General features: G+C 51.4%; 1 long non-coding RNA gene across 1 annotated transcript; it reads left to right on the top strand.

The window, feature by feature from the left end:
* The first annotated feature begins 1,586 nt into the window (after window positions 1-1,586).
* On the top strand, window positions 1,587-26,889 carry LOC135322835 (uncharacterized). The gene is made up of 3 exons (XR_010383737.1): window positions 1,587-1,938; window positions 15,704-15,961; window positions 25,696-26,889. It is a non-coding gene; the product is annotated as an uncharacterized LOC135322835 (long non-coding RNA).

Genomic DNA, 26,889 nt, shown 5'->3' with positions numbered 1-26,889 from the left:
ACCACACCTGCAGAAGGCTGGCATTCTCCTCTTCTCTCCTCTGCCAAACCCTGGGCATTTCCCAATGCCACCATCTGCTTTCTCAACTCCTGCTCTGAGCTGCCAGGAAAGCTGTACTCCACGAAGACTGGCAACATGGCCAGGGAGTAAGTGCCAATGATGCTGGTCGCCCATCCTTCTCCTGGCCTTCCTGTAGTCTGCTCCACTCCCTTACCTCCAAGGACTGTTTAAGTCCTCCACTTTCCTAAGTCCTTTCCCATCCCCAACCATCAATTCCTTCACACCCAACAGGTAACTGACTTTCTTGAATCCAGCCCTCTCTCTTACAGCTAACCCTACTCTTAGCCAGCTCAGAAACAGAATTTTTGTGCTCCTGGTAGAAAGCCAATCTCTTCCTGTCCTCTGGATCCATTCCTTTCTGCCTTTGCATGGGGGTTGTCCTTACTGAATATTCTCTGCCTCTCACTTGCCCATTTGTCAACTCTCCCAACTCTACTACCTAAAGCTTTCTTGCATAAAGGCTGCTCAGGTCTCCCCCATAGTTAGTTTGAACGTAAGTTATTTTCTTGAACTCCTCTGGCCCTTTGAGCTACTTTGATTTCTTCCCCTCTCATCCATATACTGTTCCAGCCGCCTGAATTAGCCACTCCCCATGCCTGCTCCAGCTGCAAAACTCCTACTCATGTTTCAACCAGCTCAAATGTCAGCTTTTTAAGATGTGATAGCAGATGCTGCGGATTCCTCCCTTATCCCCCCTCAACTTTCTGAGTTCTCCTGCGGTGACAGAAAGTTTCAGGCCTGCTGACAGCTTCCCATCTCAAGTGCCTGCATTTCTTTTCTTCTTTCCTCAGAAGGTCCCCAGCAGGACTGAGCCCAGTGGCCCATCACTGTAACCCACTCAGGAATCCATGCTTGGCTGGCTTTCCTCCTCGCCCTGCTCAGTCTCTTCGTGTCCTCATCCCTGAGCTCACCTTCCAGATGAACTGCCAGCACCAGAACCCTTGTCTCAGGGTCTGCTTTTGGGGCTCCACTCCAAGACTCACACCTGCCCCACTTGCCCCACGATGGAGTTCCCTGCTCCCTCTTTCTACTTCTTGGGGTCTCTTATCACACTTTTTGAGGTAGGGCTTGTGTCTCTTGTGCCAGACTGTGAGCCCCTCAAGGATAAAGCTAAGCCCTTCATCACCCCTGTGCCCCCCTTGCCTGGCCCATCACTGGCCAAGAAGTGTTGCTGAGTGAGGGAGTGAGGCAGTGAGCAGACAAATGATGAAACAGATCTCCAGGGGCACCGACACTGGGTGACAGACTCCGTGAAGTGAATTATCCCATCAATGTGGCCCTGTCAGTCCCAGCCTCTCCTCTCCCATCAGAGGTCCTATCCCTGCCCCTAGACCCCACCGGGTCCTGAGGCCCCTCACTCTGTCATTGACACCCATTCTGTCCTTTTTGATGCAGTCAGCTCCCAGGATGCCACCTGTCAGGAAAAGCCCCAAGACAAGGAAGGAAGTCTCTTGGCAGGAGATTCCGATTTCAGTTAAATAAAGGTTACAGAAAACCGGTGAGATGCTATTACAATGTGACATAATTCAATGTCACATCCAGCAGATGTCGCTTTGGAGGGATGGACTTGTCCCAGCTGGACTCTGGGACTCATTCAGAAGCACTCAGAACAACCACCTGCTTCTTCTGATGTGAGAAGCCCCAGGAAATGATAATTTCTCCAAATCAACTTATTCAGCCCAAGTACACGGGGCCGAGTTTCCAGCAGGAGGAAATAAAATCATTGCTCGGGGGAGTGGAGCAGCTGCTGTCAAGCCAAGAAGTCATGGAGACCACATCCAGTTTTGAAACCCCTGGGGAAATGGGACTCTCTGAGCACGTCCAGAATGCTGGGGGACTCGAACTCAGTGACCTGGTCCTGTGAAAGGACATTTACAGGTAAGAAAACTGAGGTGTGTGTGGAGGCAAAGGAGAAGCTGCCCAAGTTCACATACAGTGAGTCAGTGGCAGACCTGGGACTGAATCCAAACAGATCTGCCCCCCACCTTCCGCAACTTCTCAGAAGAGCAGATAGGGTGTTACAGACACTGGCCTGAGAATTAGGGACCCTGGGATCTGATGCTGGTTCTTCTCCTAACTTGCTGGGTGACCATAATCTGGGTTTCAGTTCATTTATCTGTAAAACAGAAGATTAATGATCCCTAGAGTTCTACAGCTTCAAAAATCACTCTGAGCTTCAGTTTCCCCATTCAATGAGTATGTAAGATTCTTCTTAGGACGTGAGGTCCAGAAGAAGCTCCTTGGCACAATTGTGTGGAAGTAATCCCAGGAACAGTGCTATCATCACTCACATGTCTGCAGCAAGGTGATGCGGAGGGCAGAGCTAGTTTCACATCTGAGCTGCTAGGAGTAAAGGGAAACCAATGTGTCATCTCCCAGCCAAGTGGCTCTGGAGCCAGAGGAGGGGTTTCAGGATGAGCTCAAGTCTGGAGTTCCTCCCATAGGGTGAGGGTGTCTATGAAGCCATTTCCCTCTTGCTGTCCCAGCAAGTGACATGGAATGTCAGATCTCAGGCTGTCTGTCCAAAGTGGCCTTGGCAGTGCTGGGCTGTGGGCAAGAGCTGAGGAAAGGAAACGGCAAAAGAGGTGATTTACAAGGGAACAGGAGGAAAGGAGAGCGAGGACAAAGAACAGGAGAAGAAACATCTGGAGGGGGTTGACTATCTCCATTCAGTGGTGCGGAATGCAAGCAGAAAGTACAGGCTGTAGGATTAGAGAGACCTGAGATCAAAGGTTGGCTCATTCACTCATCACATGGGGAACTTTAGGCTAATCATTCACCTGTTCTAAACCTGTTTCCATATCAGTAAAGTGGGGCTAAGAATGGTTTCTCTTTCTTAGAGATAATCTTGGAGAAGCACTATGCCTGGCCCAGAGTAAGTTCTCAATACACAGTAACAGAGTGACCATATAAACAGAGAAAACTGTGGTAAAGCTAAAAATTAGTGTATTCTTCAGGAAGGGGATGCAGAATCCATCCCACTAAGTGTGGATACAGGAAGGCAAGAGGGCTTGTCCATGTGGAGGAGCAGGTGGGTTGTCTAAGTTGACAGAAGCGTGAAGAGGCCCAGAAACCCAGATCACACATGCAAAGAAATCCACATCACATTTTTATTGCATCGATTATAGCAGGAATTATTCTTATCAAGCTAAAGCAGTTATATTAGTGAGGATAACAATTCATGTGCCAGTGGTGTCTAAATTGATTAAAATCATAAGAAGGCAAATTTCATGTCATTAGATCAATCAGGAAGAAATGCTAATGCCAGCCATGACCACATGACTGTCACATGTATAAACAATGGGTGTGACATTAGAGAGATGAGATGGGGCACTTACCTTAGGCACTCACCTTGGCACTCACTGGGTTTGGTATTGATATCAAACCAGGTGCAGCAGGTAAAACGCCATCCTCTAAATCCCATGGTGAGTGAGTGGAGTCCAGACTCCAACCAAGTGTCTGAAGCCAAGGCTCTGACTGCCCTTCAACGTTGGCTAGCACCACATCTTCAGACTGGAGCTTCTCAGGGTTTGCAGCCAGATCAGGGGACAGAGCAGCCAGAGACTGGGATATAGAAGGCTGGGGTGAGGGGACATTCCCTGCAGTCCTGATGGGCTGGACAGAAAGTATAACCAGGGACTACGTTTGCAAGGCCAGAAGGACCAAGCCATGGCCTTTTCAGCTCCCTGGATTGTGTAATCCTTGGAGGCTTTCCCCTCAGCATCCACCAAGAGAGGAATGCTAGAGATTTCTCTTCTTAACAGATCTCCTGGTAGTTATGATCACAAAGCTATGGGTAGAGTTGAAAAAAACTCAGGATGTATACATTTTTATAATTAATTAATTAATTTTAATTATTTTTTTCTTCCAGTATTGAAATATAATTGACATACAGCACTGTAGAAGTTTAAGATGTACAGCATAATGACTTGACGTATATACATCATGAAATGATTGTCACAATAAGCTTAAGGAACATTCATCATCCCTTATAGATACAAAATTAAAGAAGTGGAAAAAAGTTTCCTTGTGATGAGAACTCTTAGGAGTTACTCTCTTAATAACTTTCTTTTTTAAAAAAATTCTTAACGACTTTCAAATGTAACCTACAGCAGTATTACTTATATTTAGCATGTTGTACATTACATCCCTAGTACTTATTCTTCTTATAGCTGGATGTTTGTACCTTTTGACTACTTCATCCAATTTCCTCTAACCCTACCCCCTTCCTTTGGTAGCACAAATTTGATCTCTTTTTCTATATGTCTGTTTGTTCTGTTTGTTTTTGAAGTATAATTGATGTACAACACTATGCTAGCTCCTATTTACTGCACAGTGGTTTGTTATTTCTCTACATTTCAAAATGATCATAGAATACACACGTTTAAATTGGGATAAAATGCCAGCTAAATATTTGTCCTAGATTTTCTTTCTTAACTGAATTATGAGATGCCAATTGTTTAATATGAGAGATGTATCATCACATAGAGAATCTATTATCTGCAGTCTGTCAGATACATACCATGTGTTCACACACACAACACACACACACAAGTCTTTGGGTGTTTTCCTTATTCAAGAAACCTGCATGGCTATTAGGAAGTGAAAAAAGTCTCCAATTTCAAGAAAATATTTTCCCTGGAATCTGTGAATACCATACATAATAACTGCCCTAATGTTGTTCCTCCAACTTTCCTCCTTAACCTCCATCCCTATCTTGCCCTGAGGATTCTGTCCTCTGAACTGAAGGGTAAGTAGTAAGGAATATTCACTCCCTGGCCTTCAAGTTTGCTCAACTTCTTGAAGGTCTTCTCTGAGCCTGCCCTCTTCATCCCTTTCTGAAAGATGGAGATAGACCAGAAACTTTAAGGTCTGAACTCACCTGTTGAAACGATTTAATCTTATGTCAGCACCATGGACAGAGTCCTTCACTCTAGAAGGAGGCTGAGATTCGATTTTGACAAGTTTAGGAAGGAGAAACTGGGAGTTTTTGGCTAATGGTATCAGGACATGGGAACACTCAGGTTACCAAAAGGTCTGCATGTAGACAGTTCTTCATCTAGACACCAAGCCACAAGCTCACAGGTTCCCTGAATTCTCCAATTTAATGTTTCGAATCTATGCATATTTTGCCTTCTATGTTATATCCATGATTGTTTTTTTAAACAACTTTATTAGGGTGTAATTCTTGTACAGTAAACTACACCTATTTCAGATGTACAATTTGATGAATTTAATAGATGTATACATTTATGAAACCACCACCACAATCAGGATACCTAACACATGATTATTTCAATATAAAATACAAAACGGTGGCTATTTTCCATATTAGAGTAAAATTGACACAGAGGAAGGACTTCCCATGCCTATTTTATGGAGTCTTGTGCTGCTGGGCACACTGCCAAAATTCCTACAGCAAGTGTGTGTGTGTGTGTGTGTATGTGTGATGCAGTACAGTGCTCACAGGGTGAAGTTCAAGATCCCCACCTTGGAATTCATATCATCATCCACTGCATCCTCCTTTTCTTCCACCACTTCCACTGCTGTCCCACCCTCACATCTCATGCATGAGCTACACAAGCAACACACCCCACACACACATAGGATCCCATTGAGCCTCTGACTCACTCTTTGCTGCTCTTTTCTTCATGGGAGAAGGTGGGACCTTCCACCCCTGCCTTCTCTGCTCCTGTCTGTGAATATAGACACATGTTCTGCATGCTGAGATGCAACCCATGCCACTGAGCAGATCAGAGCAGAACAGAGCTGTGGCTCTGCTGTTTTCAAGGAATAAACCTAGGCTGATCCCCATTGATATATTTCACTCTTTGAGTCTTGTCCCCAGTCATGGGCTCCTCATCATTGCCTGCAGTGAGCAGACCGAGGACAGAGTCTTAGAGCTTGACTGCCCAGGTTAGCTGCAGCTGGAAAATAAAGGGCTGAGCTTCTGAGGGATTTTTTTTTTTTTCCTCACCCTACAGACTAATTGTGGTTCGGTGAGCCTTCAGTAGCACTATAGATTCTGTGTGAGCTGAACCATGCAGCCTTCATGCTAAGTCTCTTCCTGTGAAATGTCTTCCTGCTGCTCTAACATGGGGCTGGGGTCTCCAGGAGGCATTCTGGGTAAATAGAGGAAGAGTAGCTGCTCCCTGACCATAGGAGGTTAGAGCTGGAAGGTGCAGCTCCCACAATGGTCAGGAATCCAATTGACACCTATTCTGTGCCAGGGCTGCCCTGAGCTCTGAGGCTACTTGGACACTGCCCCTGCTCTGGGAGAGCTCAGTCTGGGGGCTGACGGGTGAATCACAAATGGAGGCCCAGAGAGGGGGTGTGACTCACCCCGACCCCCACAGTCAGGCAGCAGGCTGGGTTAGGATAGAACCCAGGACTCCTGACGCCTGGGCTGCCTAAGCAGGACTTACCATCCAGGAGCCAGAGCAGTGTTAGGGGGCCAAATGGATGATTTCTGGGGAAAGAACTTGTCTCATAATAACATGGAGATGAAACCAAAAGAAAGGGCTTGGCCAACCCTACCTCACACCAGGTCCAGGCATCCCTGGCTGCTGCTCTTCCGGCTCTATCCAATTCTGTCCTTCAGAAATGCCCTGCCCTAGTTAGGAACTTTTCACTTAAAAGTAACAAAGAACAGGTTAAACAATGTGGAATTTGCTGGCTCAGAGAAATTAGGCCTGCATAGGTAGGTCCAGCCAGGCTCCGTTTCTCTGACATCCTCTCTTCCAGTGTTGCCTTCATCCCCTGCCCTCACTCCCTCACTCCATGGAGCCAGAAGGAAAGTGCGAGTCCCTTCCCAGGAGCTCCCTTGGAGGAGAGGGGAGGATCCTTTCCCCAGAAACCCAGGCAAACATCTCGTCTCATTGGCCTGAGCTGGGTCATGCACCCTTCCCTGAACCAATCATGAACCAGCAGGATGGGGTAGCTGATGTCTTAGGCCAATCAGGTCCCACCTCTGGAGCAAAGGACTCATACCACATGACTAACAGTAAGACGACCAGGCAGTTCCCCAGAGGAGAGTCTGGGGAACTTGGTGAGAGGAGGTGAGATGGAAGCTGGGGAGGCAGCAAAGTCTGGGACAGATGCCACCACCTGAGATGGGCAGTAACATTCTATCAGTGGGAAGCCTTCCCTGCTGCTCCAGCCGCCCCTCACAGGTCGTGCCTTGTGTCCAAGGCTGCTGAGAGGCATGGAGTCCCATGCCCCTACAGTGGCTCATGACACCATTCACTCGTCCTGGCTGTGCCCCCAGCTGGATTCTCCATCCCTATCCCAAGCCCCTTCACCCATTAGATCGCAGCTCAGGGTTCACCTTTTGCAACTATGAAATGAGTCACTTCTGCTGGGGGCTCCCACAGCACCTGCCTCCCACAGCCACCATCTACTGCACCTTTATGGTCAGGTTTCCTATTGTCCCCTGCCCACCTCCATACACATAGAGCTTGCCAGTTCCTTGAAGGCATTGAAATAAATCTTCTAGGCCCAAGATGGAGCTGCTCCTGCCCTGGACGCCACATCAGCATAACTAAACTTAGATAACTTTTGTGTCCCCGTAAATGCTCCACTTGACCAGGAATTCAGAGTATCTAGTCAGCCAATCCCCAAACGCCAAGCCAGCTTTGGGCTCTATGCTTTTTCGTTGTTCCTTATTTATTTTCTCTTTTTCTCTTCCTTGTTCTATATTCATTTTCTGTTTTTCTCTTCCTTGTTGCTTTTTTTTTTATCTTATAAATGCTTCCTGCCTTCTGCCCCATTGTGCAGTTTTCTGGACCCTTGGGAACAGAGACTTCTTGCTTCATGAAGTGTTAAATAAAGTTTGTATCATCTAAAATGTCTTTAATCATTTTAAAACAAAGGTATGGACCTGGACAAGTCTTAATTAATCTCTTTATTCCCAGCCTCTAGGTACTGCCTGGTTCAGAGCAAGAAGTTGATAAATATTTGTTGAATTAATGAAATTAAGTCTGTGTTGAAGGCACAACTTCTGTGAAGTTTGCATTTTAACAAAGGACAAAGCCTCAAGCTTTAGGAATCAAGCTCCAAGGGTAGAATTTCAGGCACCAGTAGACTCGGGACAGAAGCTTCCTCTGTTGTTTAGCGCCTGGAGGAGGAACTGTCTGTCTCAGCAGGTGGAATTTTCCATTCGTGGCTTTCCAGTGCAAAAACAATCACATGCTCTCTTGAAAACATGTGTCATGGAAACAAATGTATTTCCCTTTGGCTTTCTTGTGGAAGGAAACTTCTTTAGTCCTGTCAAGTTTCCTGCTCTGGTTCTGGCTGACAGAATGTCCCTTCCTGATGTCCTGTGAATTGTGAAGATAAGGCCCCGAATGACCCTCCTGAGTTCTCTGACCCTTCAGCCACCCAGCCCTACGTGTCAACCCAGCTTTGCCTGACGGGGGAGACCCATTCTTCAGCTCAGACACTTCCACGTCAAGCCCATGGGCCTGTCTACTTCTCCAGAGCTGACCTGGGGTAGTCCTCACCCCTGGGCCCCCTCCCTGGTCCTCTGACCGAGCCCCGCTCATACCCCAGCTCTATGCACTGACAGTCTCTCTGCACTCAAGCACATTCCCTCCAGCCCATTCTCAGCTCTTCCCCAGAGTGGTCCTCTGCAGCACAAAGTTGACTGGGTCCCTCCTGCTGAATCCGTGGTGTCCTTGGATCATGATCCAAACTCTTTGACCCTGCACTGGCCACGCAGAGGCAGGGACACTAGCCAGGTACACACCAGGCAAACACCCGCCCCTTCTTTTGCACCCACCCTTTACTCTGCCTGGTGCCTTCCCCTCCCTGTTGGCCTTGCAAGCTCTTACTCACTCCTCAAGACCCAGCCCCAACTCTCCTTTCTCTGTGAAGCCCTCCCCACAGAGCCTATTTCTGTCTCTGCTCATGACCCCGCAATACCGATGCCCAGATCTGTCTCCCCCACTAAACCGAGAGCACTAGTAGGTCAGAAGCCAAGCCTGATTTTCCATGTCCAGCAGAAAAGGTGTCTGTATGTGTTCGTGAAAGGAATGAATGAATGAATGGACTTTCTACCGTCAAGATAACAGCAACCATTCATCTCTTATTTCTGGAGCAAATATCATGTGTCACGCACTGCACTAGGCGATTTGCCTACATTAATCCACTATGAAGTCACACCCACTTCTGAGCTGGGCACAATTAGTAGGTCCTTTTTACAGAGGAGACACATTGGGCTCAGAGTTGTCAAGGACCCAGTCCAAGGTTACAACATAAGGGAATGAAGAGGCTAGAACTTGAACTCAGGGTTGTCTGGTTCCAACTTCTTCACTTACTGAGGACCTACTATGTGCCAGGTGCTGTCTTGTGGGCTGAAGAAACAAAACAGGCCAAGTCCGTGCCCTCATGGATCTCCTGTTGTATGGTGGGGGAAAGGACAAAAATAAACGAAAACATATGTAAATAATGTCAGACTTGATAAGAGCTATAGAGAAAAGTAAAATAGGGTAGGGGCTGCATTAGTTTGCTGGGGCTAACTTAACAGAACACCACTGATGGGGTGGCTTAAACAGGAATCTGTTTTCTCACAGGCCGGAAGGCCAAAATCAAGGTGTTAGCAGGTCTGGTTTCTTTGAGACCTCGCTCCTTGGCTTGCAGGCAGTCACTTTCTTGCTGTGTTTTCACATGCTCTTTCCTCTGTGTACACACATCCCTGGTGTCTCTCTGTGTGTCCTAATCTCTTCTTCCTACAAGGACATGAGTCAGATTGGCTTAGGGCCCATCCTAACGGCCTCATTTTCAATCACCTCTTTAGAGGCGTTTTCTCTAAACACAGTCACATTCTGAGGTACTGGGGGTTAGGGCTGAACACGTGAATTAGGAGGTGAGGGGGTGATAGGCTGGGGTGGGTGATGATTTAGGAAATGTCTGAGCTGAGACCTGATTGAGAGGAAGGGACAAATCTGGTTACATCTGAGGGAAGCAGAAGCAGAGGGGACAGCAAATGCAGAGGCCCTGAGGCTGGAACAGGCATTGCCTGTTTGAGGAATGGTAGGAGATTCTGGTGGCTGCTGCTTCATGAGCTGGGGAGAGGGGAGGGGAGTGAGGTCGGAGGGGTCAATGCTCACACAACCCCTGAACATCCTCAGAACTTAGTGGTCCAATGAGACGGACTCTCCCCACCTCTCTAAGCGTCTAGTTCAATGCATGTTTTGTGCAGATGGGAAAAATGAGAAAGGTCCCGTGCAGAGTACACGGTGTGTTGGCATTGGATGTCCTGCCCTAAGATTGCCTTCAGTGCCCCTCTCTCTGGGGCGGTGGGTGGAGTGCGGGGTGAAGTGCTGCTGGGAGGGAGGATCTGAGAGTCGGGACTAGTGTAATGATCGTTACTGTTACCTCTTTGGAGAAGTGACAGTGGCTCCTGCCAAGGCCGAGTGGGAGAAGGCAAGTTCTAGTGTGGGGGGAATCAGGGCAGCTGCTCCCCAGGAGGGGAGAGTGGGTCTCCCAGGCAGTGTCACTGTCCCTCCCAGATGCTCTTCCCTTTGGCCAGTTGAAGCAGCTTCTCCCCAGTCCCAGCCTCTACACCTGAGGTGGCCTTGGTCAGTCTGAGCCTCTGCCATGCTGGGGAAGAGGTGACTGAGGCCCCTAGGGGTTGGGCCACCTGACCAGGGTACCCAACCAGTGATGAGAGATGGGATTTGAACTCACGTCCATCAGGCTCCAGAGAACAAACTAACTGACTACCATCCCCAGCCTCTGTCTCCAGGGCGCTGCCTACCACCTGCCAACCGCCACCCTTGGGTGAGTCACTTTCCCTCCCTGGATCTTGATTTTCTCATCTGGAAAATGGGAGTGACATCCCTGGCCCTTCTGCCTCCCAAGGGTGTTGTGATGCCCCCTCCCCAGGGTGGAGATGGACTTGTGATGTGACACGGATGAAAGCACCGAGGACTGAGTCACACACATGAACTTGTCAGGCCCTCAGGGAAGCCCTAAGGAGTGAGGAGTCTCCGTTCCTGTTTCCTGAGGAAGGCGATGAGACTCAGAGAGGTTCAGGAGCTCACCCAAGGCCACACAGCAGAGAAGGACAGAGCCAGGGCCCTACCCAAATCTCTAGCCTCATCTAAGCATCTCCCTCTCCTTCCATGCTCCCACCTGCTCCTGGCAGTTCCTGGATCAAGTCCTGCTCTTTTAGGCCTGACCAGCCTGCGAGCTGCACCCTCTTCCTGGAACGCTCCTCTCTCTTCCCTTCCCTCCCGGAGTCCACTCTCTACAGTGCAGACAAAAGAGCTTTAAAAACAGGAGCCTGGTGGCATCATAACCCAGCCTAAAGCTCTCCTATGACCCCTAATAGACCTTGGCGCGGTGCACGTAGTCCCACCCGACCTTGGTCCTTGTCGGTTTCCAGCCTTGTTCTAACCACACCGGTGGCCTCTGTTCCCGGGATGCTCCAAGCCCCTTCCTGCCTCAGGGCTTTTGCATAGGCAGTTCCCGCCACCAGAAAAGCTCCTCCCTTTCCTGTTTGTCTGACTCCTGACCCTTCTGGTCTCAGTTCAAATGTTCCCTCAGGGACACCCTCCTAAATCCCCTAAATTAAGCCCTCATTTTCTTCTCTCTTATGTTGTTTTATTTTCTCCTGTCACAAAAAGCATCTCAGTTTCAAATTATATTCATTTGTTTATCTATTTATGTCTCCCTCCTCAGCTAGACTGTATGATCTCTGAGGACAGGGAACATCCTGTGGTGTTCAGAACAAAATATGTGGAATGAGAGAGGGAACCAATGAACAAAGTTGATGGTCCTCAGTCTCCTGAATGAGAAGGAGATTCAGGGGTGATGTCCCCAGAAGGGTCCAACAGGCCCATTCTCTCCCAACACCCGTGTCCGTGTTTGGTGGGTGAGGAGTCAGCAAGGATGCTGTCACCATGACTACACACTCAGCAGCCAGCCTCTCCACTCGGATGCCCATCACTTCTTCCCAGAAAGTCATAACATTTTGACATCATCAGGGTTCTGAGACATGAGTGTTTCAATGCACTGCTGAAGTATCAGGCAGGCGCCCCTGCTCCCTGCATGCCTTGAAAGTCTCCCAGCCAAGGGAAGGCCATTTTGTCCTTTGCCTGTTGGGTAGTATGTGCCCTCTGGTGGGGGAGGTGGAGAGACCCTCGGAGGCCCAAGGTCATTAGGCATCCGGAGGCACCACCAATGCCAGCCCCCCACCCCTTAATAGGAGCTCATGGCAGCACTGAACATGTGATTGGCTGAACAAATGAATTCATCTCATTGGTCCAGCTAGCTGGAGGTCCCTGCTGATTGGTTCCTCTTGTGACTGGCTGCTGATACCTTCTTCCCCAGGCCTGGATTATTCTAAGGCATCCTCCTTCCTATTGCTCATTCATTTGCCCCCAGCTGTGGGAGGCAGCCTGGCCAGGCCCAGAGCCCAGGAGAAGGCCAGGGGCATTACTGCCTCCAGGGCCCCAGAGCACTGTGGTGGGAGGTCAAGTCCTGGCCTCCAGTTCCTCCAATCTTCCTTTCTCTTCCTGTTTTCTATAAGAGAGCCCTGGAGCAGATTCCGGCCTTTCTGAATTTTCCACTGTCTGTCTTCTGAGCCCTTTGATAGAGCCAGCACCCCCGCCCCCCCCCCCCAACACCTGTCTTTGCGGACCTCACAGCTCACCTTCTTGGGCTGGGGGGTGGGAGATACAGTCACATCAGGGAGACAGACCCTCCCTCTCCCCAGGTCCTGTGACGTGAAGGGTACATCAGGTCATCTGCAGGACCTCTGTGGTGTTTGTCCAGGCCCTTCCCTTCTCTTTTATTAACAGAATCCTCTGATGGGAAGCTGGGAGGGAGACGGGCCGTCTTCCTTTGGGGTCACAAACTGTAAGGACCATCAGGGTCTGGAGTTGCTTGTGGCCATCTTCCCCTCTGTTAGGAGAAGGGCATTGACCCTGAGGGAAGCAGAGCGAAGAGAAGGGAGGCGGAGGTAAAGCCTTTGCCTCCAGCGGTCCCTGTGAAGCGGGATCCAGGCCCTGTATGTCTCAGTTATGTGGGTCACTGAGTCCTTATACATTTTGCTTTAATTCTTTGTGCTCTGCCCCTCCCGATAAAAAGTTCTCTGCAATCAGTGAGCAGAACCCAACTCTGGAAGGGAAGCAAGGCCTGGAGGAGAGAAGCCACAGAGCTGAGACGCCGGGAACCCTGGGCCATGTCACCGGTGAGGGCGGCCAGCTGTCAGTGGGGCTGGCGGCAGAGGCCTGGCCGGCAGCCCAGACTGCTCCACTGGGCCCGAGGAACTGTGCCCTCTGTCCTGACGTGCTGGACTATGTAGCTTCTGGGGATAAGAGTTGAGGCCAGGTCATCATTACCTTCATGTTAAAGATCAGGAAACTGAGGCCTAAAGAGGGGAAGTGATTTTTCTGAGGTCACTCAGCTAGTAAGGAGCAGAGTCAGGATTTGAACCTGAATCTATGCTCTGAAATAAAATCACTAGATCACATGGTAGCTCTATTTTCAACTTTTTGAGGAGGCGCCATACTGTTTTCTAAAATGGCTGTACCAGTTGACATTCCCAGCAACAGGGCACGAGGTTTCCCTTTTCTCCACATTCACTAGGCCTTTCAACTTAACGTGTCTGCCCAGCACTGCCCACTGCAGCCCCACACCGCAGCTCGTCTGATCTTCTCTGCCTCTCCCCGTCCCCCCCAGCCTCAGTGTCTAGGTGTGGGCCTCGCCTCCCCCAGCCTGACTGGGAAGTGGGAGCGTGTGAGCTGTTCACAGCCTGGGCATCGACTCCGTGCTTAGTGCCTGGTTTTACCGCTACTGAGAACAGAGTTTACAAACAGTCACCCATGGGGCTGATTCAGCTCACAGATTTATTCCTTTTGGCCCTCCTGGTGTTTTTGTTCCTTTTTAATAAAAATTTTTATTTTAGAATAGATTTAGATTTGCAAAGAAGGTCCAGAGAGTTTCCATAAGCTCCACACCCAATTTCTCCTATTATTATTTTTAAAAACATGGCAGTTAAAAAAATGAGGCTATTCAACAACAACAACAAAAAGAGAGAGAGAGAGAGAGAGAAAAAAATCCAGCTATCTGCCTTGCCCTGAAAAACTGGAAGATCTGGCCACACTGGGCTCACACGGGGCTATAGCCGTGAAGGTACTGGTGTCCCTACACCCTCCCAGCCTGCCCCTCCCACACAGTGTGTGTGTTTGTACTTCCACCTGGCCCATTCCATTCCCTGCCTGGCTCCTGTTGGCATTTGAGACTGGGATCCTTGGTTAAAAGTACTAGCAGTTTAAGATTCTTGAATCATGGAACGGTAGAATCTTAGAGTCAGAGTCAGACACTTAGAATTATATATACTCTTAGAATTTGTTCATTCATTCAATGATTATTTTCTGAATGTTCTCCCCTTTGTGCCAGGCTCTGTGCTGGGTGCTGAGACAATTCTGCAGGTCGAGAAGAGATTCTCTTAAAGCAGGGGTGGGAGAAGGATCCCAAGAGGCAGAGCCGCATTAGAGTCCCCTTCCTGCCCAGGCTTCACCTACCTTCCTCTTAGTGCCAGCAATAGGGTTCCTGCTCAGACAGGGCGACTCACCAGGAGCCGGCAACCACCGGGAGCTGCAGAGTGCCCAGGAGCTGCCGTGGGGAAGGAGTCCCCACCTTGCCTCTTCTTGCTGGAGGGAAAGTGTGTGTGTGTGTGGGGGGGTGTATGCCCAGCAGGGAACTCTTAGCTCTCTGTAGCCACTTGAAGTTCATGCTCTTTTTCCAGTTGATTTCAGCCCCCCCCCCCCATTCTCCCAGCACAGGCAGCCAGGTTGGCTCAGGGGAAAGAAACAAGGTAGGACCAATGCTCAAACGGCAGTGATAATGTGAATAACCAAGGCCACCATTTGCTGAATAATGACTACATACCAGACCCTGACCCACCTGTTCATGGGATCCTCAAAAGAGCCCAGCGAGATTGTCACTCCCCATTTTAGAGATGGGGAAACTTAAGCTCTGAGAGGCTGAATAACTTGCTCAAGTGCTGGAGCTGGAACTCATACCTTTGTCAGTTTGACCACAGAGCCCGTCTTTTCTCCTCTGTGCCGCGGTCTGGCCTTCTACCTGTTCTGTAAATTGAGGCTAATTATAGAGGTTAACTCTCTGTCTTCTTGTGAGACAAAAATAAGATGATATCTGGAAAGAACTTATCATGGTGCCTGGCACACAGTAGGTGCTCAGTAAACAGTCGCTGTTGGTATTAGGGTTGTGGCTGATCCCAGAGAGGAGGCTGGCTTGGGTTCCTCATTCTGGCCCTGCCACCCTGATGGGTGATGTCTGCACTGAGGCCGATGTGTGTATATGGGGGTGGGGGAAGGACGCTGCTGTATATTTATCCCTCACCCCCATATACACACCCCCTGCACCCGCTGCTGGAGGGAGGGAAAGAGTCAGAGAGGAACATCAGTCCAGTGCAGACGGATGAGCCTCTAATACCTCTGAATGAGCTGTGAATTATGTATTAGCTCCCTCGAATATACCATGCGCTGCCCCCCCCCCCAACCCATGCTCGAAATTTCCATATCCAGCCAGGGGAGGACTGACTGGGATGATTCCAAGCAAGCTTCTTCTCCCAGCATGTCTGAGAGGGGTTATTGGGACTGCTTCACAGATGGAGAAACCAGGAGGCTCCGGAGCGGACCTGCCCTCTCCTGGTCTGGGAGAGGCTGCATGTGGAGCTCCCCCGCCCCAACCCAGGTGTGGGTCTCAGAGGAAGGTGCACCAAAAGGGGGCTGCCTGGAGAGGGAGACAGCTCTGGACTCGGCACTGGGCATTCCAGGCTCTACTCTTACTTCTGAGCCCCGAGTGACCTCCCGGGACTCTGTTTCCCCATCGGACAACTGTGGAATTGGACCAGATGGTCTCTAAGGTGAGTGCTGCTTCAGACTGAATAATAAATAGAGAAGAATGAACTTCGGGCTGGAAAAGGGGATTAAATCTTGTTGAGGGAGACTCAGAGTCCAGACAGGGGAGGATTATGAGAACAGGACTGGCTCCCTGAGGATGAGATCCTGGCTCCGATAGAAGATGCAGAGGAGATGGTGGGGAAAAACCTACAAGGATGACGGCACTCACGGGACACGGGGCGGCACAGCACTGGGGGCACAAGACTCCTTTGTGTGTCCGGCTCCCCCAAAAGGCCTGAGACATAGGGGCAATGACTCCATTGCACAATTGGAGGCTGAGACCTGAGGGGGAGGTGGCTCCTGGGGCGTGGTGGGGGTGGGGGCAGGGATGCAGGGCCAGGACTTGAACCTGAGCCTCTGCCCAGTTCCTCGTCCTCCCCATATGCAGGGCAGGGGCTCAGAGGATGCGCAGGGCCTGTCTTGGGGCCTGGAGAACTTGGACTGGTGTGTTGATCTGTTTCCACACAGAACCGCCGTGAGATGTGCTAGTTTGCACAGGGAGGCAGTGAGCGCTCTGTGGAGGAGGCAGTGAGCGCTCTGTGGAACAGGCAGGATCAAGACAGCTGCAGCCACAGTGCTCCTGCCTGTTGGGGCTCAGAACTCCTGGGGCTCGGAACTCCTGGGGCTCTTTGAAGATGGCAATTTGCACATCATCCTCAGGCTTCTCAGCATCCCTAGTCTTCACAACAACTCCTGCGGGTGCACGGTGCATGGTGTACGGTGCTGCCTCCCTTTACACAGGAGCAAGCTGAGGCTCCCAGAGGTAAAGAGATGTACCCAGGCTCCCGCACCCTGCAAATAAAGGGGCCACTGGCCTCAAAGCCCCCAGTCAGCACCCCTGAGGTCTCATTTTGAGAAGGCAGCAAGATTGATGCACGTGTCTGCAGCCAGACTTCGCTGTTTCCAGCTCTCTGACCCGAGTGGCTGGGTCAGCAAATGTTTTATTACTTAAATCACAACCAACAAGTATTACCTCTTTGGCTGGACATTGAGGAATTGTCTCAGCCACCAGTGCAAGGTGAAAGAGGATTTGCTGGAGAAGAGGAGAAAAGATCCACGTGACAGTGGCTGGGGTGGACAGGGATGCAGAGAAAGACCCGAGGCCAAAGAGGCCGGCCAGGGGCTTTGGGTAATGGGCTTCCAGTCCAGTGATCCCATCGCCAACTCCCATGAATCTCTCCAGGCCTGAATCCCTCCTGGGTAAAATGGCTCTGGCCATGCACAACTTTTGGGTGGCTCATTCCTGGAATTTTCAGTGACTCTGCTGGACCCTCTCACCTCCTCTGTCCTCCCAGCCTTTGTTCGGCTGATGGCTCTGCCAGGAGCCTCATCCCCTCCAGTGGCCTGAGTATCCCTGCTCATCCTCCTGACCCCAGGTGACACCACTTCCTCCATGAAGTCTCCTGTCCATCCCGCTCTGCCCACTGCCGGTGCCCCCATTCCTGAGCATTGAATCTGTCCTGCTCAGAACTGTGTCTCCAGTGCCTAGGACAGGGCCTGGCACATAGAAGGTGCTTAATATATGAATGACATTTATTTATGTACTGAGTACCAGCTGTATGCCAGACTTTAATTGGGATCCTGGGAAGGGGTGGGAACAGGACCCCTGCTCCTGGAGAACTTCCCTTCCAGAGTTGGGGAGGAGGGTCGGAAACAAGTAGAGACATTAATGTGATGAGTGACAGAGGGACCCAGAGTGGGAAGTATGTGCTTGGGTGGCTTGTCAGGCCCAGCCTCTCTGAGGAGGTGACATGTGAGCTGCAATCGGATGGACAGACCTGGGACAGCAGGGTGGGGGGTGGTGTACAAATGGCGACGAGGGTGACCAGCCATCCTGGTTTGTGGGGTTCTGAGGGGTTTCCTGGGATACAGGACTTTCAGTGCTGAGACTGGGACAGTTCCAGGTGGAAGGGGATGAGCTGGTCACCTGAATGGAGATACTGGTCCTGCCCTCAGGGATCTTGGGGTTGGGTGAAGCTGACAGGCCCAGAAGCAGCCACTGTGAACATGCTGGGGAGGGTTCAGATGAGGTGCCTGGAGCCAAGTGCATTACATACGTGAATGCACTGAAGCCTCACAACAACCCTGTGAGGAAGGTACCACCCCCTCGCCATTTAGTAGATGCAAAAACTGAGGCCCAACACGGTTAAGTAGCTTACCTGGGTCACACACGGAAAGGGTGGAGTCCAGGAGCACACCGAGCCAGGCTGACTCCTGGCGCCTACCCTGTCACCACCCCACCCTGCTGCTGCCGTAACAGCGACAATGACAACACGTGCTGAGCTCCTCCTACATGCAGGCACGGGGCTCTGTATTTTTGCCCCCAAAACAGGTAAGAAGCTGAGGTCCAGAGTGATCAAGGGCCATGCTCCGGGTCACCCAGGGCACAAGTGATGGAGACAGGACTCTAACTCAGGTCCCTCTGAATCTGGCCCCTGTGCTGTCGGTGACATCAGCCCTTGACCCCAGTGACAATGCCTGACCCCAGGGCTCAGTACCCCAGGTCATGGGTTGGGAGGGAAACTGGAGAACTGGTGTGTTTCCTTTCACGGGGAATCTGCATTTCAGAAGGGGTTCTCTGCTAGTGCAGTGCCTCCCCCGTGGCTCACCGCGATCATGGTGGGAACCCAGGCGTCTGGCAGGTGGTAGCTCTGACCCGCCAGGAACCCCCCTCCTCCCAGAGATGCTGAGTGTGGCCCCTGAGCTGACGGCAACACTCTTCCCGATTTGGGCACAGACAGAGATGGAGTACCCTGTGCTGGGCCCCCAGAGATTGAGCGGGGGCTCTCCCCAGCAGATGCTCTAAAGGATAGCACAAGGCTCGATTCCCAGGTGAGAGCAGAGGCCGCAGACAAACATAGGGACACTGGGGGTGTGTCTGGGGGAGCGCAGAAGATGGAAAGCCCAGGGGGTGATCAGGCAAGGCAGTGTTTGCAGCCTTGGCCTGTGCCCCAGGGCAGGGGCTGGTGGGTAGCTTACGAGTGGTCAGTAAATAGCTGCACAGCCTGAAAAATAATTTCCTTCTACAGTGAAAGTAATAGGACAGAAGTGGCAGTGTTGGGAGGTGGCAGGGGGCACATGTGGCTTTAATGGCCATGGATGTTGGAATGACAAGCCATTGGTGGACTGTAAGCCGGGGAGTGACTCATTCTGACAGTCCTTTAGGAAGATGTGGCTTTAATCTGGACAATAGGCTGGAGGGGTGAGCACCTCAAATAGCCACCCTCGTCCCCGACCCCTGGTGTGACTCGGCTCAGGGCAGTCGGGGACGAGGGGGCTGGGTGAGGCTCAGGGCCGGGCAGATGGAGTCTGAAGGGTCTGTTGAACCTGGATGTGCAGAGCTGGGTCCATAGGAGAGGTCAGGGTGCCAGGGAGGGCAGGCTGCTGGCTCCTGGTAGACCAGGGAAATCACTGGAGTTGGGAAGCTGAACACACAGGTCTCAGCCTTCACTTTCAAAGTGAGTCCACACATTTGACTCCTGTGGGCTGGGAGATTTGTGCAAAGCTGTGACCTTGGATGGACTTCCCAGGGAAGGCTCACCTTGCCTTTCCTGTTATATCTCCCCTTGCTGGTCCTGTCAAATCCCATGTCTCTCTGTGCCCCAGAGATGCTCTGGGCTTCCCCACTTCCTGGCTGCTGCTTCTGCCTAGAACGCCTCTCCCTCGCCTATGACCCACGTCCTATTCCCTCTGTCTGACAGAACCCTTAGCCTCTTTCAAACTCCAGCTCACATGTGACTTCCACTGACCCCGACTCTTGCCCAGATCCCCTAAAATCGAAATTGCTTTCCCCCCCTCTGCTGGGGATGGTGAGAAGAAAGACTACGGAGGGAGAGCCAGGCAGGGGAGGTTTGCATCCAGCTTCCCACTGCTCAGCTGTGTGATCTTGGGCAAGTCTATTCCCCTCTCTGAGCCTATTTCCTCTTCTGTGGGATGAGGGAGGTGACAACCACGGACCAGACTGTCGCCTGACTCTCAATGAGGTGCCCGATAAATGCTGCCTTGATCATCCCCCTAAAGATGCTCTTTTGTTCACTACTTTTATTCCCAAACTCTCTGATTATAAACTCAACTCCTACAAGTGAACTCTTTCTTGTTCTGCTTTTTTCACTGGTTCAGTGCTTGTTAATGAAGTGTCTCCCCTGCCCAGGGCCGGTCCTGGAGAAACGCCTGCATCCTTCACGATGGTGTGACCTGATTCTAACTGGGGTTCTGTGAAGCCCAGTCTGAACTCAGCGTTGTAGCCAAAGAAACAGTCCAGTCATTTAAAAGGAATTCCTATTTTACTTCCACTTCCTGAAGAAAACCAAAAGGCTGCAATTCGTACCCCCTGAAACACCTTCTCAAGGCCCCATTCCTCACCTTCGGGGAACTGCAGGGCCTCTCACAAGTCGAAGCTTCCTGATCTTCCCAGCCCACAGCCGGCAGAGCTGTTCTGTGTCCTCTCTCCTTCCCTCCCCCGTTGCATCGTGTGGAACCCTCACCTCAGTCTTGGTTTCTTCTTTGTTTTTCTCCCCATTGCTGATTCTCCTGGCTCTGCCGCGTAAGCGGGAGCACAAAACCATCTCGCAAAGATAACGTTCTCGTTTAGAGAGCAGGGGAAGGGGAGAAGCTGGATGGGCAAAGATAATTCTCCTGTATGTGTGTGCATGCGTGTGTGTACGCGCGGGTGTGTATAAATGGTTGCAAATACACACACAATAATAAATCCCGCTCCTGCCACAGCAGGTTATCAGTAAGTGCCTGGGAGAGTCCCTGCAGCCCTGAGATGCTGTGATTCCATGACTTTTAAGATGTCAGATCTCAGCGGGTGGGGATGAGTTAGAAGCCATCACTCCACCAGTGCCTCTCAGATACTACCAACTCCACAGCCACGGCAGAGGCCAGACCCCAGACAGCACAGACAGCAGCCTCAGGCATGCCGATGCCTGCTGCTTCTCAGGGGGAGAGGAGGACCCAGCTCACTGACGCTCTTACCCTGACAGCCCCGCTCTCCGCCCCCCAGCTTCAGGGCGCCATCTTGTGTCCTGTATCTCCCCTGGGACCTCTGAGGGCTGCAGCCAAATCTGTGCCATAGATGTGTATGTGAGTGTGTGAGTGTGTGTATGTGTGTGAGTGTGTGTGTGAGTTGGGGAGAATGGGTACCTCAGCTCAGTCTGTAGAGTGCAGGGCCAGAGCCTTTGCCTCTGGGTAGAGCCACTTGCCTCCCTTCTCTTGAGAGCCCCTCCTTCATTCATTCAACAAACGCTCATTGTCCCCACCCTGGTCCTGCCCTGGGGTGGACACTGGGGCCCTAGAGGGGATTTCACCCTCAGAGGCTCTGGTCTGGATGGGAGGCAGGTGAAGACCCAGGACCGTCCACCAAGCACAATGATAAGGGCTCCAGTGAGGGGTGAACTTGGGGTGGGAACCCAGAGGAGGACTTCAGGTTGAGTCTGGGGATGGGAGAAGGTTGATGGGGTGGGACTAGGGGAGGTTCCATGCTGCAGTCACAGGGCTCAGCCCAGATCTCATCTCCTCCATTTGTTCATCCATTCAGTCATCCATTCTGTATTTCTTATGCATAAGCTATGATGCTGGAGAGACAGGTGGTTGCCCTCGTGGAGTCTGCAGCCAGTGGAGGAGAGACACCCTGAATGAGTCACTGCCCACATCATTAATTCATCACACCCGGGGCAGGTGCCAGGAGGAAAGGGCTTTGATGCTCTGAAAGAGACATGATAATAAGGACTTGATGTGCTCAGGGAAGGTGAGGAAGAGCCAGGGGGGCCAGGAGGGTGATCTAGGCAGGGAGAAAGGCACGTGTAGAGGCCCTGTGGTGGGTGAGAGCCTGGTGCATTCTGGGAGACTGAGAGGAGGCCCTAAATGCTCGAAGGCAGAGGGAACAGAGTGGGGAAGCCAGTGACTAAAGGAAGCTGGGGAAGCAGGAGAGACCAGGCTGAGGGAATCTGCGGGAGCCTGCCTACCCTGGTCTCACAGCTGTCACTCCTTCACCATCCTCATGCCTCAAGGGACGCTCTCCCTGTGCCATGCCTGTGCTGGGCCCTAAGGTCCTGAGGGTGGAGACAGGAGTGGCTGAGACCTCCCTCGGCTGTCCCCAGCTCTTGCTCACCCCTAGCTCCTGCTCTGGGCACTTATCTTGACACTCTGATGACTGCTGAATGGGCCCTGGTCTGACAGTTAGAGGGTGGGGGCGCCTAGGCTGACTGTGTGACCTGGGACAGGTGCGTGCCTTCACCTGCAAATGGGAAGGATGATCCTACCCCCTCGCAGGCTAACTGTGAGGAGTAGATGAGACAGTGTGGGGTGATCAAGCCATTAGGGAGAGTGAGACTCATAGACCCCCACACCAAGGCCTTGGACAAAGGTCCTGAGACAGGACCACCAGGCCTGGAGCCACAAGGTGGCATCGACCAGAGAAAGGGCCTGGGCTCAACGGAGCTGTACAGGTGAGAGGGGCCTACTGGCTGGCTTACAGAGCTGACAGACCCCACCAGATCTCTCCCAGCTCCCTGAAGGTCGTGACTAGAAACCGAAGCCATGAGCACCAGTTAGGAGCAGGTGATTCAGGAAGGGCCACAGCAGAACTATTCACCCTGTGCCGTAGTGGCCCGTGGACCTTGCCTGCGTTTACACTTTCTCACTCAGCTGTAGTTTATGCCACAAATGAAGGCTTTTTTAAAGAACCGTATCTTTCCAGCCATCGTGAATTTCCTAGATTCATCTCCCTTAGCGGATCATTCACCAGAATGAATGTCTTAACTCGGCTGCGGTAACAAATGGGGGCTTAAACAGCAGAAATTTATTTCTCATGGCTCTGGAGGCTGGAGATCCGGGATCAGGGTGCCGACGTGGTTGGGCTCTTGTGAGGCTTGCAGAAACCTGCCTTCTGGCTGTGTCCTCACAGGATGTGGGGGGAGAGACAGTTTGTGAGTAAGTGGTCTAGGGTCTCTTCTTACAGGGGCACTAACCCCATCACAGGGGCGCCACCCTCATGACCTTGTCTAACCTTCATCACCTCCGAGAGGCCCCACATCTTCATGCCATCCCACTGGGGTTAGCCTGTCAACATGTGCATTGTGGGCAGGACATAACTCCGTCCATAGTCACGAACAAGGGTTGTTCTCACTTCAAAGAAAATAAAGGGGAAAAGGTAATGTGTAGTGGGGAGGAAACTGCTTTTAGCATAACGTGGCTTAAAAGAAGGAGCCATGTGTCCCTGCGTAGTTTTTACTGAGTCCCTCACACATGGGGACAGCTTGTTGTTCATAGAGACAGACTGCAAGAGAGCCAGTGTGTTTTTGCTCTTGTCATCAATCAGGTAGAAGATAACGTTGTTTCCCTGGAAATTTTCACGTGAACAGAGAATCCTGTTCCACATAGAGCTGGACCGGCTCTGTCAAAGCTAGATGGAGAGGGAGAGAGGGTGTGCCAGGGGCAGGAGAGGGACAGCCACGACCTGCCATGGTCATTCTGGAAAAACACCTGGAGCAGATGGTCCCTGTGGGAACAGCGCCCCTCCTGTGGGTCCGGGGCTTCACCATCTAAAAGGCCCCTGCAGAGCCCCCAGCTCAGGGAGACACCGGCTGCCTTGGATGGAGGGTGACTTCTGTGTGGTCCCGGTGCCAGCCTGTGACGAGGGAGGATCATCTCACTGGGTCTTCACCTCGACTTCGAGGGCAGCGCTATCATTATCCTCATTTTGCAGATGAGGAAACTGAGGCTCAGAGAAGGGGAGGGTCTTACCCAGGGTCTCACAGCCAGGAGGCAGGGGAGCCGACACAAGTCCCAGAAGCGTGAGGGTGGAGCCATGTCCTTGGCTGGGGTATCTTGGGGGCTAGGTGGGAGTGGAGGGAGCCTGTCTGTCAGGAACCATCCACCTGCCAGGCTCTGGGCTGAGCCTGCTGCATATTTCAGGGTCTGTTACTCTGCCCTGCAGTCCTGGGGGTGTTATTATCCCCATTTCCCTGCCCAGAGCAGCGAGGCCACTGGCCCAGGGTCCCAGAGAAGTGCGTGTGGAGCAGGGCGCAGTCCCGTCTGCTCACTCTGCACCCAAGAGCTCGTCCCTGCGGGACAGTGGTCCCTGGGATGCAGCGCCCACCTGGAACCCTGCGCCTCCTCCCTCCTGTGACCAGCTCAGCCCTGGGCACCTCCTCTGGGGCTGCTGCCCAGCCCTCCTCCTCTGCCTCACAGCCGCCTGCTGACCCCGCCATGTCACTCACTGCCTGGTCTGAGAGGGACCCTGCTTCCGGGAGAGGGAGAGGGGCTGCACATCCCTTCCAGGCAGCCCGAGCCTTTAACAGGGGCCTCCCGGGGAGGGCACACCCAGCGGGAGTGTCCAAACACCGTCTCTCAAGAGTGAGACCTGGGCTTTCAAGTCGTCAGAGGCGTGATGCCCTGAGGGGACACAGCTGGTGGAGAACAAGTCCTTTATTCTCTGTGGCTGCCTCGAATTGGCCCAGCTCAGCCCTTGACTTGCTGTGTGGCTGGCTGGCTGTCAGCTTCTACTTCTGCTCCCAATTCCAATGTGTGTGTGTTTTTTCTCTACACCAAGCAATTTACCAACACCAGCCAGGTGCCCTACAGTTCAACTCAATTCTGACACTGTCTACCTAGAGATAGCACCAGATCCCACAGAGTAAAGGCTCTGTCCCACAGGGCTGCACCCCTCCCCAACCACACACCCACACCTCCAACGTCTTGGCAAGTCCAGGTTGTTACCGGTGCCCCTTCTAACCTATTGGCTCAACATCAGAGGTTCTCACGACACCGTCCTCAGGTTCAATTAACTTGCTAAAGCTGCTCACAGAACTCAGAAACCTGTTTACTCGCTAGATCACTAGTTTATTATTAAAGGATACAGCACAGGAACAGCCAGATGGAAGGAATGCTTAGGGCAAGGTATGTGGGAAGGGGCACAGAGCTTCCATGCCCTCTCCAAGCGTGCCACCCTCCCAGCACCCCGACCTGTTCACCAACTTGGAAACTCTCCCAACCCTGTCCTTCTGGGTTTTTTTGGAGGTCTCATTATGTAGGCAGGATTGATTAAATTGATTAAATCATTGACAATTGCTGATTGATTCAATCTCCAGCCTTTCTCCCTCTAGGGAGGTTGGGTGGGGTGGACTCTAACCCTCCAACCACATGTTTGTTTCTGTGGGGCAACCAGTCCCCATCCTTGGGTGGGGTCCAAAACTTGCCTCATTAACATAATAAAAGACCCCCTTATCACTCTGATTACTTATGAAATTCCAAGGATTTTTAGGAGCTCTTTGCCAGAAACAGGTATTTCTCATTAAAAATTACAATCTCACACGGCCACTGCCATCCTAATGCTGTGTAAGCCCCCCGAAGGGTAGACTTACAGCAGTGGGCACTTGCTTTTCTGTTCATGGGTCTGTGGACCGGCTGGGCAGCCTGTCCCAGGTTGTGAGTTGGATACGCTTGGCTCCAGGTCTTGGGCTGGGTTTGTTCTGCTCCATGTGTCTCTCATCCTGTCGTTCTGACGTGATTTCTCATGTGCTATGACTCCTACTCATCTTGTGTGAAATTTATAGGACTTAAACTACGTTAAGCGACATTAAGTAGTTCAAAATGGAGTCGCAGTGGCCAGTGTGAACTTCCGTATTAGTGGTTTTGGAATGTCTGCTGTAGGATTGCGAGTGTCTCAGAGTGATAACTAAGAATATTACTTTAGATAAAGTCTGAGGGGCCGTGTACGTCACTCAAACAGACGGAGCAGCTGACAGAGTCAAGACCCCTTCTCCCAGGGTAACCATTGCTCCTTCAAAGAGAGACCACCAAGCAGAGTGACTTGAAGGCTCTCCGCTGGAGGACCCAACTCCGTGCTGCTGAGAGCTTTTCAAATGGATGCTGCCGGAGGCCCTGTTGGAGCAGAAGGCAGCTCCCACTCACACCTGTCGGGAAACCCCCGGCTATTTTGGCTGAGACACCTCCATCCCGGATGTCTCCTGGGAGTGGCTTGTGACCCTGCTTTGACTAACCTGTGTTGTGTGCTAATTGTGTGCGATGAATGAAGGCTTCGTGAATTGCATATTGGCTCCCGTTTTGTGTATCTCCAGTCCCATGATTCCCACCTGCCCTTACTGCTGGGCCCTGTGACAAACCCCTGTGGATCAGTGACTCCTGAAGACGTGTCCTGCTCATCAAAAATGGCACAAGCGCAAGAGGCTGAGCAGAAACACGGGACCCTCCTTAAGGACTTGGCTCAGAATGGCCACCTGTCACATCCACTGACATTCTCTTGGCCCAAACAAGTCACATGGCCAGTTCTGCTTCAGTAGGGTAGAAAAATTCACTCTGCTTCAAGGGAGAGGGCCCTGAATATTTGCTGAAAAGAATCCAAATGGCTACAGAGACGTTGGGCAAGTGACTCCTCATCCCTAGACCGGGCAGTCTCTCATGTCTGATTATGGGGTTGGGGTATTTCCATGGGCTTTCCCATCCCCAACTTTCTATGAAAGGAAAATCAAAATGGAGTCAGTACTGCTAAGAGAGCTCTCTTAATGGAGCCGGGAGGCCACCGAGGGAGTGAGACTTTACGGCCCAGTTCAGATGGAATCCAACCTTTTGACCACTTACTGTCTTATCGTCGGCATCCGGCACATCTGCCCAAAGTTCCGGAAACTCAAGATACTTATCGGACCCTTACCCTAAAATAACTCATGACAGCCTATCCTTGAAGGACAGATAGTTCCTTTCCTGTTTCAAGGTCAATCATAATTCTTGCCAGACAACTTAACCTTGTGGCTTTGCCTTTATAAACCCCTGACTCCTTCTCTTCCCTGGAAACAGTCTTTTGGTTTTACCTGAATCTGTGTCTCCCGAATTGCAGTTCCTAAGACCCCTAAATAAACTTTTTCATATTTGA

The sequence above is a fragment of the Camelus dromedarius genome, chromosome 14, assembly GCF_036321535.1.
Source record: "Camelus dromedarius isolate mCamDro1 chromosome 14, mCamDro1.pat, whole genome shotgun sequence".
NCBI lineage: Eukaryota > Metazoa > Chordata > Mammalia > Artiodactyla > Camelidae > Camelus > Camelus dromedarius.
Note: the sequence above shows the minus strand (reverse complement) of the source record. Positions and strands in the feature narration are given on the sequence as shown.